Here is an 18,176-nt window from a genome sequence, read left to right as displayed (position 1 = left end):
ATCTTGAAACAACCCCACCATTTTTTTTTTCAGAGAGTCCTGTATTTCAGCTGAAGTTATTTGTGGATTTTTGTTTGCATCCTGAACAATTTTCCTGGCAGTTGTGGCTGAAATTTTTGTTGGTCCATCTGAACATGATTTGGTTTCCACAGAATCCCTAATTTTTCACTTCTTAAGCTGGTTTCACATTGCATAAACCTGCTTTTAACCCATTTTTGTAAACGTTTCTTAAAACGGGTCAAAAGCCAGTTAAACCCCTTTCATATTGCATGTTGTAAATGGTATATTGCAGTTTCAATACCATTTTTGTACCATCAGATTCAACCCGTTTCACCCATAGAAAGCCATACATTGGCCCTTATTCTGATCGGTGAGGATATATCCGCGTGCGTTCGGCCCGCCGATATTTTGTGTCTGCGCATGTGCAGAGGCGTCTCTGCGCATGGGCGAGCGGGGCGTACGGCCAAATCCCGCATGATATGTGAACACTCCGAACAGGGGGTGGAGAGGGGCGTGAAGGGCTATTTGGGCTCATTACCATATGCATACGCCCCGCGTTTCATGGGCGTTCCCATGAAAACGCTGGGCGTACGTATGGTAATGCGGCCGTGACGCACGTGTAGGGGGCGGATATATGACATCGCCGGATGTCAGCTGCCCGCCCAGATCCCTGCTTTTGCACGGAAAAATGTCCGTGTGGTCTGAGGTTGCGGGTGCTGGTGGAGCACTCGGTCCTGCATTCGATGGTCTGCGACCATCGAATGATGGGGGAGGTTCCCTTAGATGGCGGAGGCGTATTCCATGAAAAATACACGTGCGGTCCGTTCGGACAGCTTCTTACCGCATACGGACGGAGTTGGCGATCCGTATGGAAGGCGGGGTTTAGCACGCACGGTCCTGGCCGCATAATCGGATCCGGCCGCACCGATCAGAATAAGGGCCAATGTCATTTTAAATGTTTTTTTTTTCCTGCTTGTGGGCGGGGATTATGTGTGGTTATCATTTGTAGCAAATACCGTTTCTGAGCTGTTCAGACTGCAGGGAAAACGTCTCTGAAACGTGTAGGATCCTGCTTTTAACACGTTTCAAAATACCGGTATTTTGTAACCGGTAAATTGATTGTGGAGCTTTCATATTGCAGCTGGTACCATTTTAAAGCAGTTAAAAATCGGCAATATGCCGTGTTAAAACTGCAATGTGAAAGGGGCTTAAATTATAGTTTAAACACTGCTGATTGGCATTCTCAATTGCTTGGATATCTTTTTATATCCCTTTCCAGTTTTATACAGTTGAAATACCTTTACCCTTTGACAATTCTTTTGCTTTCTCCATGACAGCACTGGATAAAAGATGCAAGGGTCTTTCAGGAGACAAAAAACTCACTGACCTTTCATACACACACACTGATTACAAGCAAACAGATCACAGGTGAGGATAATTACATTTAGTAGCCATTCAAACCCTTTTGTGTCAACTTGTATGCATGTTATCAGGCCAAAATCTCCAGGGTATGTAAACTTTTGATCAGGGTCATTTGGGTAGTTTCTGTTGTCATTATGATTTAAAACGAGTAAACACAGTTGTTTGACAATAAATGGCTTCACCCAACCATTAACCATGAGTGGAAGAAAAGTTTGTGAGTTATCATTCATATTCTCTGACGTGCAGAAAAATCACAAATTCTGCTAGGGTATGTGAACTTATGAGTACAACTGTACATCTCGCCCACAGTCTCTATAACAACATTAGCTCATAACAATCTTTCATATTCCTACAAATTTCTAGATCAGTTTAGGAAATGGGTTACATTTTTTGTGTGCAAGTTTCAAGAATGTACCCTGAATATATTTAGTAAGTGTTAAATTGCTAGTTTTAGCAAGTTGGATACAGCATGCGAATATCATCCGCCTCTATATTTATGTGAGGACTGTGAGATGTCAATGGACTGTGTCACTAGGCCTGTGCTATGTCAATTAAAATCTAAGGATAAACAGCAAAGCACTTGTCTAAAGTATCAAAGAACTCCTATAGCTCAGCTTTACAAATTAAAAGTAGATCTAATATTAAACCGCTACATATTCTTTCATATTTTATTGCAGTTCCACAGCTTGTGTCCTTGATTCCTAATGATTTAACAACTAAAATGTAAATGTTGTTCTGCTACTGATGAAGGGATTTAATGACATTTGAATACAAGCAACAAACTCAAGTAGCAGAATTACCATATTGCTGTATCTAGTCAGTGGGTGGTAGTTTAATGCATTAATACATGCAAAAACACTTGTGTGACTTTATCATTGACATAAACTTTCACTTTGTGATACTTATTGAACTATACACAGTATTTTATGAAATTGCTGGGTGCAATGGCCATGAATCATGTTTGTGCATAAAGCCCCCCCCCAAAAAAATTGGGTTAAAACTATGCTGTGCTGCAGGTGGGGCAGATGTAACATGTGCAGAGAGAGTTAAGGTGCATACACAGTGGCCAATATATCAGCTGTTTGATTGAGCTGCCAATATATAGATGCACCATGCTGTGAAAACACAGACGATGGCCATTATATCTAAAGATATATCAGTGCATCGCACTATGGAAGTCATTCTGGTTGATTTGCTCCCATGCGCATTCGTACAGGGGTGCAATGTTTTGTTTCTGCAGGCTCTATTTGCGAACAGATGTGGCAACTTGCATAGCCGCTGGCCCGTTCGCACAGAGAAGTGTGGGCTGGGGTATGGGGCGGTGGCCACGGTTCCTGCCAATGGGAACACCCAACATTTCATGGATGTTCACATGCAAACACTGGGTGTTCCCATGCAAATCGCCAGTCCCTGCAAATCCCCGTTATATATATATATATATATATATATATATATATATATATCCAAAATATATATATATATCCAAATCCAAAAGGACAAAAGGCACTCAGGAGACGGTTTCTTGCAAGTAAAAGGTGTATTGAATGGGGACGTTTCGGGGTATAAGCCCCTTCCTCAGCCCACTCCTACACAGAAGACATACAAAAACACATTTTTATACTCACAGACCTCCGGAGCCTCACACGCCGCTGGATCCACGGAGTCGCCGCCCGGAAGACGTCACGCATCACTTCCGTCTCAGGACGCCAGGCTGACATTGCTAAGCAACGTACAGCTTGCATACCAAGACACAGGAAGTGTTCTGCCGCTCGGAGTACGTGCTGGAACGCTCCCTTGGACCAAGCTGAGCGGGCACCCGGGGCTGTGGATACAAATACAACAACATTAAACATATAAACAGGCAATAAATATATACATATATACACAACATAGAAGTGCTGTCAGTGTCCGGATCAGGGCTCAGCTGAGGGCATGCAGACAGTGTACCCTGCCGTATGGAGCATTGATGTTACTTAGCATACATACAACCCTACCACACATCATGCAATTTCCCTCAACTATTTTCCCTAACTACAGGCTCAATATATATTTATTGCCTGTTTATATGTTTAATGTTGTTGTATACCCCGAAACGTCCCCATTCAATACACCTTTTACTTGCAAGAAACCGTCTCCTGAGTGCCTTTTGTCCTTTTGGATTTGGATTGCTATTCATCTCGTATAGGCACCGGGGGAAAGTGTTTATTATTTCCACAGAGTGCCGGCAGTTCTTGGATTGTATATATATATATTGAGCATTAACCCAGGAAAAAAAACACATGTTCATTTTAGCTATGATGTGTAAGCAGGTACCAGGTTCCCAAGAAAACCAGTTGCTAGTGTAGGACTTGCAGTGAAATGGGGTCCCTTGGCGATGGGCTGCAAGCTTAAATGCATTGATCAATTCATGAACTAAAACCCCATTATTTATTTATTGATTATTTGAATGTTAAGGTGAGTTAGTTTGTTGTAGTGAGTGCTGGGCCCCCTTTGTTTGTATTTACTAGAGTGTGTGGTCACAGGCCACCGCACCCCACCCTGGGATGTGGGTGCTGTTTGCACCCCATTCCTAGGAATGGCGAGTGTGTTGGTACTTCTGTATGTATGTATGTATATATATATATATATATATATATATATATATATATATATATATATATGAAGTTAAACGTTAGATATGAATAAGAACAATATAGTATAGTATAGATAGATATATAGACGGATAGATAGACAGATAGACAGACAGACAGAGATAGACAGATAGACAATAAATATATATAGGGAAGGATCATGAAATTGTATTTCTTTGTCAAGTATAGTAGTCTTTGTGTTTGTGTCAGGATTTTATCCCATGCAACCATTATACTTAAAAAAAAAACATTTTCTATTGAATTGACTGTTGGGTGATTGTATAATGTGAACATCAAAGGATTTCTTCATTTAATTTTAAGATGTAAAGTTGTCTTTTACTTTATTAACTTTCAATCAATAAACAAGCAGTTTGCAAATGTAATCAGGAAATGCTTCCAATTGGCTAACAATGTATCAAAGCCAATGCTTCAAGGCAACAGCAAGCTGTAACAAGCAGTTTATTACCAGTAGCTGTTACTGACATTAGTCAAAACCAAGAAAGATAAAATGGAATAAGAAATGTTATGCTGGAAGAGCCTTGGGCGCTGTGTTCTCTTCTTCCTTTTGAAAACTGCAAGCCTGTCTTTGATATGATAACAAATATAAACTGTTTAAAAACACGAAATGCAGAAAAAACGGAGACTAGACAGTCATGGAGTAAAATCCATCCAGAGTGACACACAAACAGTAGTAACATCCAGCTGATATATGTTATAGAAATATTTGGAATTGGATTTACATGTGTGGAGAAAAGTTTCTGATACATGATATTGGCTAGCCTCACAATCTGAGTGTATTCCTATGACACTCAGTAGATATACAAATGTAATAAAATAATATAAATCACAATTTTGTGAAATAAGCAACTGAAAGTCATATTTTTGTTAACTATTTTAAGATACAAAACGTTAAAAATGAATAATAAAATACAATACAGATGAAATTATACAAAATATCAAACATAAATAACAGTATTTGTAATATTGTAATTTGTATGTATTATTTCTATTGTTAACAAAGTGATATAGAAATAATGCAGTACTAGTATATTTTCAGCATTAAAAAAAATATCTTAACATTTTCTATCCTAGCATTGTTTCCTTTTACTTTCAGACATTGTAAGTAAAACCGTAAATTATGTTAATTTAGGATATTGCCCAGTGGTTCCCAGGCTGTGGGCCTCTGCACCCTTGGTTGACGCTGTGCTCCTGCATGGGTGACTCGGGCTGGTGGTCCAAGACCAAAACAAATTATTTATTGTTAAAGGTATAAGCAAAACCAGTGCTAGGGGCTGAAAATCTAAATATGTGGACAATAAGGGGTACATTTATTAAAGCTTCTAAAAATGAAAAACGTTGGTGTTGCTCATAGACTCAATCAGATTCTGTAAGTTCTTTATTGCATCCTAGAAAATGATCAACAGAATCTGATTTGGTTGCTATGGGTAACATCATCTCATTTCAATTTTAGACACTTTAGTAAATTTACCCCTTAGAACCCCAACTATGTCCACCAACACAAAAACTGAACCAAAGAGTGAGGTGAGTACAATTCACTTGATAAAAAAAAATCTTATTTATCAGATAAGGTGCCCATACACAGTGCGAGGGTGCTGTGGGATGCAATGTGCGCTCCCGCAGGCATCCCATTGCACAGCACATAAAGTCTGTGCAGCCCTTCACATAAAGTCTCCCTCGCCCCCAATTATCATGTGGAGCTCGAAAAAGTGCGAGCCTCGCTTAACAGACTTTTAGCTGACAAAATTAAATTATCCTATACTAAATGCAGAAGTCACCACTACCAATGGGGCAATAAGCCTTGTAAAAGTCTAGCAAAACTCCTCCGTGAACAACATGCCACAACATTTATACACACTGTGAAAGATGAGAAAGGCCTTACACATAACGAAACACAGAAAATAGCGGAGATTTTTAAGAATTACTACGGCAAATTATACAATCTTTCCAAAGATATAGATGACACGGCCAAACGATCCCTCCGAGAATCGATTACATTATATCTAAAGTCAGTAGATTACCCTACCCTCTCCCAAGACGACATAGATTCCCTAGAAAGACCTTTTCAAGTAGACGAGGTAGTGAAGGTCATAGAATCGACCCCCTTAGGTAAAAGTCCCGGTCCCGACGGCTTTACTGCCTCTTATTACAAAACATTCAAAGAGAAATTGGCACTTCTTCTCACTTCAGCACTCATCTCTTTATCTGACAAAACACATTTCTCGAAACACTCATTAGAAGCTCATATTTCAGTCATCCCAAAGGATGGTAAGGACCCTAGTAATTGCTCTAGCTATAGGCCAATCTCTTTACTAAATATCGATATAAAACTATTTGCCCAACTGCTGGCGAGCCGTTTAAAAGTCTTACTACCCAAATTGATTCATGGTGATCAGGTGGGCTTTGTCCTCGGCCGAGAGGCCAAGGACAATACAATGAAAGACATTAACCTAATCCATTTTGCTTCCGCGTTGCTCGCTATGGTCTTTTCAACTGATGCTGAGAAGGCCTTCGATCGGGTTGGCTGGGGCTTTATGGAGGGTGTCCTACGCCATTTAGGACTGGGCCCGACCGGTCTCCACAGAATATTAGCTTTATATGACTCTCCCTCCGCAAAAGTGAGAATTATCGGCTCACTATCAGACTCATTCGATATCACTAACGGGACAAGGCAGGGATGCCCCCTATCCCCCCTCCTGCTTGTTTTGTGTATAGAAGCCTTGGCTAGAGCAATACGACAGAACCCAAATATTACTGGCTTACATATTGGAGGCCAGACACACAAACTTGCCCTCTTTGCCGATGACTTACTAGCCCTAATTACTAACCCGATAACATCCCTCCCAAATTTGGTGTCAGAATTTCATAACTTCAGTAATCTTTCGAACTTCAAAATTAACTATTCAAAATCCATTGCCATGAACCTTACCACTCCCACCTCAGTAGTTAATTCCCTAAGACTATCGTTCCCCTTCACTTGGAACGACACTAAATTGAAATACCTAGGAGTCCAGTTACCCAGAGACCTGTCTAAACTCTTCTCCCTAAACTTTACACCACTTCTGGACTCTGTTCGATCAGATTTCCAGAAGTGGTGATCACTACACCTTTCCTGGTTTGGCAGAAGAAATGTTGTCAAAATGAATTATCTCCCCAAGATCCTGTATAAACTTCAAACCATCCCCATACATATTCCTCGGTCAAGGTTTCAGTCTATTCAAAAATGAATACGCTCCTTTGTGTGGGGATCAACATCTCCTCGCATCAAACACGATATTCTATTTAGGCGGAGACACGAATGATGGTATGCAACTCCGACACATTCCCAGTTACTATCAAGCTGTTCTACTAAACCGTATATATTAGACTGGACCCGCGCTAAAGACTCCAAATTATGGGTGTCCCTGGAGGAAAATTGTTTCCACACCTATATTGAAATTGTTCCATGGTTACCGAAAATTCCCACAGTGTAGCACCCAAGGGTCTCTCCCACCCTTAAGATGTGGAGGAGGAACCGTCTTCTTCCACACATCTCTTCAGTTATCTCCCCCCTCACCTCATTCATCTCTAACCATGGATTTTCCCCAGGCCTGCACGGGACTTCTTTTAAAAACTGGACTGAGGCAGGGATCTTTAGGCTCGTTCAGCTGGTGGGTCCATTCTCAGATATCCAAGACTTATGGAATTTACCAAAGGAAGAGTACTGGAAATATCTCCAGCTCCGACATTTCTTAACGTCATTGTTTAAGCAAGCGGAGATTACTAGGAACCTCACTCTCCTAGAACATCTTTGTGTAGACCCTCACTCCCCAACTCGCACGATCTCACAACTTTATGCTTTGATTGTAGAGAACTCCTTCCCCCTCCCTACTTCATTCACCCTAGCTTTGGAAAAGGAACTAGAAGGGAGGGTTCAAGAAATAGACTGGGAAGGTGTTTTTCATATCACTCAATCTAGCTCACTTAGTTTGAACACTTTGGAAAACTTACACAAACTTATTTATAGATGGTATAGAGTCCCAATGAGAGTTCACAAAATGTTCCCCACAATCTCTGATAAATGCTGGAGATGTCATTCTGCTTGAGGCACCTTCCTTCATATATGGTGGGACTGTGCGATACTCAAACCCTTTTGGAACACGATCTTCCAATGCACAGGGGCGATCTTAAAAGGGATAGTTTCCAAATACCCTGGTTTCTGGATTCTCAACATCACATCGGCTAACACCAAAACTTATAAAACTCTCACTCTTAAGACACCTCAATAATGCAGCAAAGGCCATAATCCCCCGGCACTTGAGATCCACCAAAGCCCCCCATCACAGAATGGTTTAAAAAAACAAAACGACTACTATATGACAATGGAAGATTTATTAACTATCCCATCCGGAAGTAATTCAAACTTTGATACAACTTGGCTGCCGTGGCTTGAATTTAAGGACTCCACACTATACAAGTCCCTAATGAGATGTCCTTAATCAATCTCCTCAACCACTGAACCTAACTGTGAGAAATAGTTCTATTTTCATTGGATCCAAGACTACTGACTGACTAATATGGACAACTCGACTTGTCTCCTTAACCCTCGTTCCCCAACCCTCTATATGTCATCCCTCTCTCTCTTTCATTTCCTTCTTTCACTTTCCTCAATTCCTCTGCTAATATACTCTCTTTATTTGTTTGTTTAGACATAGATTTCTTACTATTGAGAATAATACAATGTATGTTAAGTATCTTATTAGGCTATATCTACCATAAGATAACAATAACCACCAATACTGTAGCCTATGTTCGATTGTATTTTCCAAAACAAGACATAATGCATTATCTCGATGTACTTTTATTACCTTTATTGATGTCTATTCTGTTCTTTACACGTTATTCGTAATAAAAACAGATTGAACAAAAAAAAGTCTGTGCAGCCCATACTTTTTGTACTAGGTCCCGATTGCATCGCATGCAAATCGCATGCAAATCGCATGCGATGTGATGCAATGTGATCTACTGTAGTTCAAAACACACGGGAACATTGTACCGTCTATGGGCACCTTAAGAACCTTTTGGACTAAGGGTGCCTTGAAAAAATGCTAATACTCTAGGGCACTGTAATTCAATAAAGTTTGGAAACCACTAATATAGCCACATATGAGCATACCAAATGTGACCGTAATTTGATATTCTTGAAATGATAAAAAAAAGTTACTCATCTCTAATTTTAAGCTTTAATTAAGTGTAATCTGTACGCAAGTCAATATTTCATTTTGTTGTAGTCTTAGAATAAATGTCATTATGTTCAAGCTTTGATATTCTCATTTCTTTAGTGTTTCTCATTAAGACCTGCCAGCTACTTGTGCAATGTTGTGTTACTGTTTACCTGACTGTTAGATTAATTTCTGAACCAGAGTAATGCTCAGATTGCCTATTTATTTACCAGGGACACATCCACTTTTTAATGTTTGTCTGTCCAGAAGGTTTTCGTGTAATTTTGTAGACTTGTTGTTCATGACAGCAAAGCACATCTGTGAAAGTAAAAATGTCAGTTTAAACTACTTCCTATTAACATATTTGGACAGTCAGTTAATTAATTACAAGTACATTGTGCTATCTTTATTTCAGATGGCACTTAAAAAGATATATTAACATTTTATTTACAATAGTTTATGTGCACAAATTAATGTGTTTCTGCTAATAAATGACAAGATGGCATGGGTTAAGTCTCTGGGTACTTGTATCCTAGCACGGCACCCAAGATTTTCATCTTATGGCATCTTATGCGATCGCATTGCATCGCATGCCATATAGCCGCATACGATGCATGTGATGCGATGATATACGATTTTTCATTGAACAACCACCCTGATCGGTTCTTACAATGTTAAATGCCCCCCCATTGTCAATGCCACCCCCAGGATCAACGCCAACCTGGAGAGTGGTGAGCGCAGCGAGCCCGCGAGGGGTGGCGGTACGCGTCCTCCGACTTTTTTATACCCCCACTATTCACGTCAGCTTGGAGTTGATTTCAGATAGTGTGGCGAGCGCAGCGAGCCCGAAGTGTGGCGAGCACAGCGAGCCCCGCGAGGGGACGCATATTGCTTTACATGTATTGCACTGCGCTCGCCACGCTTCAGGCTCAGTGGCTCACTGCGCTCGCCACACTATCTAAAATAGACTCCACGCTGACGTGGATAGTAGGGGTATGAAAAGGTCGGAGGACTCGTACCACCGCCCCTCGTGGGCTTGCTGCGCTTGCCACGCTTCGGGTTGGCGTTGATCCTGGGGGTGGCATTGACAATGGGGGGGGCATTAACATTATAAGGACCCATCAGGGTTGTTGTACAATAAAAAATCGTATACCATCGCATTGTATGGCATACGATGCGATACGATATTTTATTGTACAATATCGCATCGCATCCCATTGTATACCATATTTAGTGTTATGGTATGCGATACGATGGGTGCCATGCTAGGAAACAAGTACCAGTCTCTAATATTTAAAGTATTCCAAAATCCCAACATTTTTGAGTGCACTGAGAGAGTTTCTGATGGCTCAGTGTACATAAACTTTGTTTGATGCACAACATTATTACAAGTATTGTATAAAATTATGCTCAGGCTATGTATAAGGTGTATATGAAACGTGAATGCATCTCTTGTTTATACTTTGGTCAAATCCCCAAGATATCTCATTATGGTATGTAAATATTCCAAAATTCGGAAAAATCCCAACTCCTTCTGGTCACAAACATGTTATATATGGGAGATTCAACCTTTAAAAAGAAGTGACAGGAGTCAATCTACAACCAACATGGAGAACAATCTGCTCATTTGGGATTAATTAAAAACTTTGTGAAAACTCACAAAATTGACCAAATCTCCACAAATCTTATAAACTACTATAAAGTACGAATACTGAAAAATCAGGCACTGTGTATAAGAGAGAGATGGTTGAGACAGGAGCATGTATATGGGAGGGGTAAGTGGCTGGGGTATACTGTATGTGTGTGTGAGTGTTGTCACTAGTAAGAAGAGCTACTGTGGCAGTAATTAAGAGCAATGTGATACTACAGTATGTCACCCTCAGATTCTGTGTCATGAGTGCAGGGCTGTGGGCTGCAGCAATGTCAGTGAGGAAAATTGTCATTATATAAAAACTGTAGTTAAAAAAAAACAACATTCAGTGGGTGCCACCCATGACCTGCAGTATTTTCATTAAGGGCTGCTGTAAAACAATTAAGAAGAGCTACATTGAGTGTGATTAAGGGCAGTGGGATAGTACCATGTCTCCCTCAGACTCAGTGTCATTAATGCAGGGCTTTAGTAATGTAACTACAGATGGAGCCGCTCTCATTAAAAACTCTGGGCAATAGAATCGGCATGCGCCATCCACTGCCCCTCCGCCAGAGTCAGACAGAATGGGGCTCATGACGCACGCGCGCCCATTCTGTCAGAAACCCCTGCAGCCATCTCCCACCACTGCCCATCTCTCCAACGTGTTTAAAAAGAGTAAACACAGTTGTTTGGCAATAAATGGCTTCACCCAACCACTAACCATGAGTGAATGAAAAGTTTGTGAGTTATCATTCATATTCTCTGACAAATGGCCAGAAATCACAAATTCTGCTCGGGTATGTATACTTATGAGCACAACTGTAAGTATTCCCGACAGGGGTTATAGAATAATGATAATAGTTAAGGATTCAGAACAAAAATTAAAGAACAAAGGAGGCTGACCTGCCGCCATACTACCCACCCTCTTCCCTCTCAAATTAATTATTTAATCCAGTGATCAGCGAACTGGGGTAAATTAACCCAAATTTGGTAAAAATGAAATTCCTGCGGATATAAGAAGGTTGCGCTGCCAAGATAAAGTCAGGCATGCATATCATTCTATACGCATTCCCGACTTTGTCTCGGCAGCACAACCGTCCATTACGTCCATTATTTTATTTCATTATTTATTTCATCTACAATTAGCTATTATAAAAAGGGTTTTTTCCATTGATTGATCAGTACTATGACTGTCTCAGTTTAAGTCCCTGTTTGAAGATCAGCTCACTCCAGCAGTCATTGCTAATCCAGACTGCCAGTAACTATACCAGTCATATATATTATACTCCAATGGAATACACAGCTTTTTGCTACTGAAAGAACATGTTTAGTTATTAAAGGAAGGTTCACATATTTATTATCATCTTGCTTCACATGTTGACTATTAGACATATTTTTGCTACGCAGTTTCACTGAGATGTCAATGCAGTTTTGTTACAATTTTGCCTTTATGTAAATCAGTACCATTACATTTTTGGCTTGATATTTTAGACAGAAACCTATGGCCAGATTTTTTTTTTAATGGGCAATAATTTACAATGCATGGTTTTGCCTTGTAAGTGATTGCACCTTTAAAAAATCCTCTGAATTTGGAGGCTTTTACATTTTGCCGATATACTGTACCTAGGACACACACTATTCCATACTGTAAATGTTGCTGCTCAATTTACATTTGCAACACTTTTTAGCCACGTAATAACATACAGGGGGAGGTGGTACACATGTGACACCACCACTTCCGGTTGTCGGGAAAACGCATGTGTGCGGCACTTCAACAGCGGTAGAACACAAATCCCTAGCTACTTCCGGTTTGGTGGAACACACATGGCCCGAAACTTCCAGTCGGCGTGTCTGATGCACTGTTATTTCTTAGATGGAACACTCACATGTATATTACAGTTAATACATAGCCCAATGTCACTAGCTTCCTCTTATTCACATTATACTTTTTTACTGTTTTGTTAGCAAGTTTTATATGTTGTATTTTGTCATTTATGGGCTGAAATCCTCTGATCACCTTTACTTCTGGATTTGGAGCTATATAGGGCAGGCCTGGGTGGCTAGTAATGTGGCTGCAGCCTACTAGATGCACATACTTGCTGGATGTTTAACTTTTGTTCATCTGTCTTGAGAATGGTTCCTCGGAATTGAAACATCACCTTAATGATGGATTGCTGAACTTGATGCTGCATTTAAGGGCGAACAGTCCAGCTTTAAGAGGACTGCCCCATACCACCCAACATGACCCTCTCCAGGAGGGACACAATGATCTGCTTCTGCACTTTCCTCTTAATGTATAATTGCCATCACCTGTGGTGAAACACCTTTCTTATTAGTAAAAGTCCTGAAGCAGAGCATTGTGTCCCTCCTGGAGAGGGTCATATTGGGAGATATGCTGCCCCAACACCCTGTGGATCAGTATATGTGCCATTATAAAATGCAGCAGGTGCCAGGGTATTAATGGGTAACAGAAGGATGCTTTCTGCTAATACAGACCTGTTTCCTTTTGGTAAAGCATCTAGTTATTGAGATACATTTATGAACTAACCCATTGCATGGAATCAGATTCCAATTAATATTTTCCTATTGTGTAATATAAAAGGAAAGTCTCTGATTAACTGCTCTGTATCATATCTTTTGTTTCTTATTGTTTTGAAGGTCACCATGATAATTATTCCAGGTGACATAGATTACTGGGCACTCTCCAACGCCTAGCTGCATTATATTAGTGCTTGTGTCCTCCAATGTACTGTGCTACTCTGCCTAAAGTCTCTTGGGCAAATAGCAATTATAGATTCAGTATGCCCGGGTCAGGTATATAGGTGAGTAAATGTTTCACTTGTACTTGTGTGGAGTATCTTATATTTCTAAGAATATAGAGAATCGGTATTAAAAGAATAAAGCTTGCATCTTAAGCAAGCCATTTAAAGCATGGATTTAGAATTAAACTGAAGTTTTAAAATGATCTGTAATCTCCTCTCTTTAAAGTTACATTAATTTCACCATCCAACCCTGATGCTTCTCAATTCAAAAATACTCAAACACCCCTTCTTCCCCCTGTACTAGCTGACACAGCATCACCTTGAAAAGTAAATGATTTGAAAGCATGCCACACAGACTAGCATGCCATCTTAAAGCCTGCATCTTAAGAATGCCATCTGAAGCATTGCGTTTGGACTGGATTTGTACTTCATCCCACCCATGGGAAGTAATTTTCAAGACATGGCATTGCCTTGTGAATGATTGCTGCTATACAAAAAAGTCTAAATTCTTCCAGCATCCCGCACAGCCTCTGAACTCATTCCCTATTACATCCAGCCCATGGTATGTATCAATAAAAAGTTTATCAAATACTAGTACACAGGTGTTATAAATACAGCTCTTCAACCATTTTTACATGTAGATTTTTATTATTACTATGTCCATGTACTGCAGAACCCTTCAGTTGCCCTATAAATGAAGGATAATAATTACAGTAAAAAATCACCAAAACAGTCAAATTTGAATCATTCTGCCTCCCAGCCCTACTGCCGAGCTGCCGACACAGTGAGCCAGTGGAAGTTGTGTGATCTGCTGTAAGCAAGAGTGGATTTCATTTCCGTGGAAGACCAACAAATTTTAGCGTTGTGTGTGATAAACCAGGGAGAGAACTCTAGGTGTGAGGCACCAATCTGTAGGCAAAGAGGAATAGTTTGTTGAATGACTTGATCATTACTGATCTGGTGACCATCCACAGTGGTCAGATGGACAGGTATTTTCAGAAACATTCTTGTACTGAAATCTTTAGATGAGATATAGTAATTTGAGAGATTAAATTGCCTGCAGCTTCTGAATCTAAGTGGGCCTTGATCTCAACTGCTCCAGAAGGACTCTTTAAAGTGACTAAAATAGTAGAATGGGTATGAGAGGGTGCCATTACTCCTAATCTTGCCTCTCCTTTGCAGGTTAGAAGGGAATATTTCTCAGATGACAGGGGAAAGAGGCACTAAATGGGAAGGAGCTTGGGAAGGGTTGAAACCTGGGTCATTCACCCATATTTTTTCCTAACTTGCACTCCGGCTCGAATAGGTCTACCTTTTCATAGAGGGATATTCAATTGTTGAGGATGGTTCGTATATCTGTAGTAGACAAATCATGCTTTAGCCATTTAGAAAGACCATGCAGAAGGCTGAAACTAAGGGGTTAATTCTGGTTCATTCGCAAAGGCAAATTCACTCTCAGATGGACAAAACCGTATGAACTGCAGGTCGGGCTGATGTAATATGTGAAGAGAGAGTCAGATTTGGGTGAGTTATTTTGTTTATGTGCAGGGTAAATACTGGCTACTTTATTTTTACACTGCAATATAGATATCAGTACACACCCCACCCAAATGTAACTCTATCTGTACGTTACATCAGGTCCACCTGCAGTGCATATGGTTTTATCTAGTTGGGAGTGAATTTGCCTTTGCAAGTGAACCAGAATAACCTTCTAAGTCTTTCTTGTTCCATTTCCATTCAAAAGCCATGATTTGCATATGGAGGATGTAATGGGTTACTGGCTGATTTACATGACGGATTCTTATGATCTCAAAGGCTACTGACATGGTTCTCCCTGGTTCATCAAAGATCCTCCAAAAAGTGGAGATAAAAGCAGACTAATCAAATTACAATAGAACCGACCACTCCCATAAAACCTGTTGATTTCTTCTCTTCATGCTCTGTTTTCTACCTGAATTGTAGACCTAGCCACTGGGTGAGGGTCCATCTTTGTTCATATGTTACATTTAATATTAAGTGTTTTTTGGCTTGTATAATCCTGTAAAATGGAGTAATGAGCCAATTGGTTGAGACGGGAAAGGGTTAAGAAAGGAAAATATTGGCCCACTAAAAAATAAGCAGGGTACCCTTGTAATAGAAGGAAAAGAGAAAGCAGAATTATTCAATTAATTTTTTGCTTCGGAATTTATAAGGGAAGAATCATCAGAAGATCTTCCACAGATGAAATGCTCGGCTCTTGATTGCTCCCAAACTGTATGTTCGATTAAGGAAATAGTAAAAAAATAGATTACAGAACCTAAATAGTAACAAATCTCCTGGCCCGGATTAAATACATCCTAGTATACTAAAAGAATGGAGTTCTGTCATAGCACTACCATTGTGTCTGATATTCGAGGAATCAATAAACTCAACGACAGTACCAAGGGTCTGGCGCATAGCTAACGTAGTACCAATATGGAAGAAAGGTAGTAAAACTAACCCTGAAAATTATAGACCGGTCAGTCTTACATCCATTGTGGGGAAAATATTAGAAGGAATAATAAAAGATAGTATCCAAAATTTCTTACAACAGGAGGAAGTAATAAGTAAGGCTCAGCATGGGTTCATCAAAAAAAGATCATGTCAGACTAATTTATTTAGCTTCGATGAGGAAGTCAGTATGGACTTAGGGAAATCTGTTGATGTGATACTGCTTGATTTCGCTAAAGCTTTTGCCTCATAAAAGGTTATCAATGAAACTAGGTAATTTGGAGTTAGAAGATAACATTTGTAATTGGATTCAAAACTGGTTGCACAATCGGAGACAGAGAGTGGTGGTAAATGGCATACATTCGAGCTGGGGTAAGGTCCAAAGTCGAATCCCGCAAGGTTCAATATTGGGACCCAACTTGTTTAATATATTCATTAATGATATTGGAAGTGACATAGTGGGTAAAATTGCAATTTTTGCGGAGGACACAAAATTGAGTAAGGAAATTAACTCCAGAGAGGATGTGGAAACAATACAAAGTGACTTAAATAAACTGGAAAAGTGGACGGAAAGGTGGAAAATGCAGTTTAATGTTGATAAATGTAAAGTAATTCATTATGGGAACAAAAATAAACAATCTACTCATAGGATAAATTTAGTTATTAGAGGGCATTCTGCTGTAGAGAAGGACTTGGGGGTCATCATAGATGAAAAATTGTGTAATAGTGCACACTGCTCAAGTGCAGCAGCAAAAGCAAACTGAACACTTGCATGCATTCAAAGGGGAATGGATTCAAGGGATGCCAATGTAATAGTGCCCCTTTACAAGGCATTGGTGAGACCACACTTGGAATACTGTGTTCAGTTCTGGGCACTGCACCTTATAAAGGACATAAATGACTTGGAACAGGTACAGAGAAGGGGCGAGTAAGCTAGTAAAAGGTTGTGAATCACTAAAATACAAAGCTAGGTTAACCAGGCTGAATTTGTTTTCACTAGAGAAACGGAGGTTGAGAGGTGATATGATTAGTATGTTCAAATACAGGATTGGAAATTATATGGAACTGGGAGAGGATTTGTTCACTAACAGGCTTATACTTATAACACGTGGGCATATACTGACGTTTAAGGAAAAGAAATTTCTTACTGAATTGAGAAGCGGATTCTTCACCATTGGAGCAGTAAAATTCTGGAACTCATTGCCGGTAGGGGTGGTTACAGCAACTACTGTTAATGAATTTAAATCAAAACTGGATACATATTTGGCCACTAAGGGAATTCTATAGATATGACTTAGTCAAGTCAGTAGTTGCAAGTGAAATAGGTTGAACTCAATGGACTAACGTCTTTTTTCAGCCTTAATTACTATGTTACTATGTTACTGTGAAATCTACCACATGCTGGCATTCCCAGGAAAGTTGAATACTGCTCTCCATGCACACCGTGGGCCTAATTTCGATCTTATTGCAGGACAAATTTGTTCTATAAATGGACAAATCCATTTGCACTGCAGGTGAGGCTGATGCAACATGTGCAGAGAGAGTTACATTTGGGTGGGGTTATGTTCAAACTGAAATCTAAATTGCAGTGTAAGAATAAAGCAGCCAGTATTTACCCTGCACAGAAACAAAACAACTCACTAAAATCTCTTCATACTATATGTTACATTTGCCTAACTCGCAGTGCAGCATGGTTTTGTCCACTTTGAGAACAAAATTTGTCCTCCAATCAGGTCTAAATTAGGCCCTGAGTCCACTTTAATTAAGAGGACACTCTTTTATGGTACGGGTTGATATTCCTTCATACTGATTGTGCATTTATGTTATTTTACAATATAAAACAATTGTATGAGTTTTGTTTCCTTTTATGGTGGTCCCATAAAATTGGAAAAGTTGAAAAAATGCCCTAGTAGTGACTGATGTCCCTGTGATATTTAATGTTTGCTATTGTAAGATATATTTTTTGGTGGAACAAACTTCCAGGGGAGTCCTGGCCAGTCACTTTAGCGCATTGTTTTTCCATTTAGCCCTTTGAGGAATAGCC

At 39.8% G+C, this 18,176-nt stretch overlaps 1 long non-coding RNA gene across 1 annotated transcript in view; it reads left to right on the top strand.

Annotated features, from left to right (window-relative positions):
• The window catches only part of LOC146072442 (uncharacterized), a 33,491-nt gene that overhangs the window by 11,614 nt on the left and 3,701 nt on the right, over positions 1-18,176 (top strand). The window contains exon 2 of the long non-coding RNA XR_014473130.1: positions 13,968-14,225. This is a non-coding gene — a long non-coding RNA (uncharacterized LOC146072442). The remainder of the gene's footprint in view (positions 1-13,967; positions 14,226-18,176) is intronic.

The sequence above is a fragment of the Crinia signifera genome, chromosome 4 (assembly GCF_055691185.1).
Source record: "Crinia signifera chromosome 4, ASM5569118v1, whole genome shotgun sequence".
Lineage (NCBI taxonomy): Eukaryota > Metazoa > Chordata > Amphibia > Anura > Myobatrachidae > Crinia > Crinia signifera.
The sequence above is the reverse complement of the archived record's forward strand: the minus strand, read 5'-3'. Positions and strand labels throughout refer to the sequence as shown.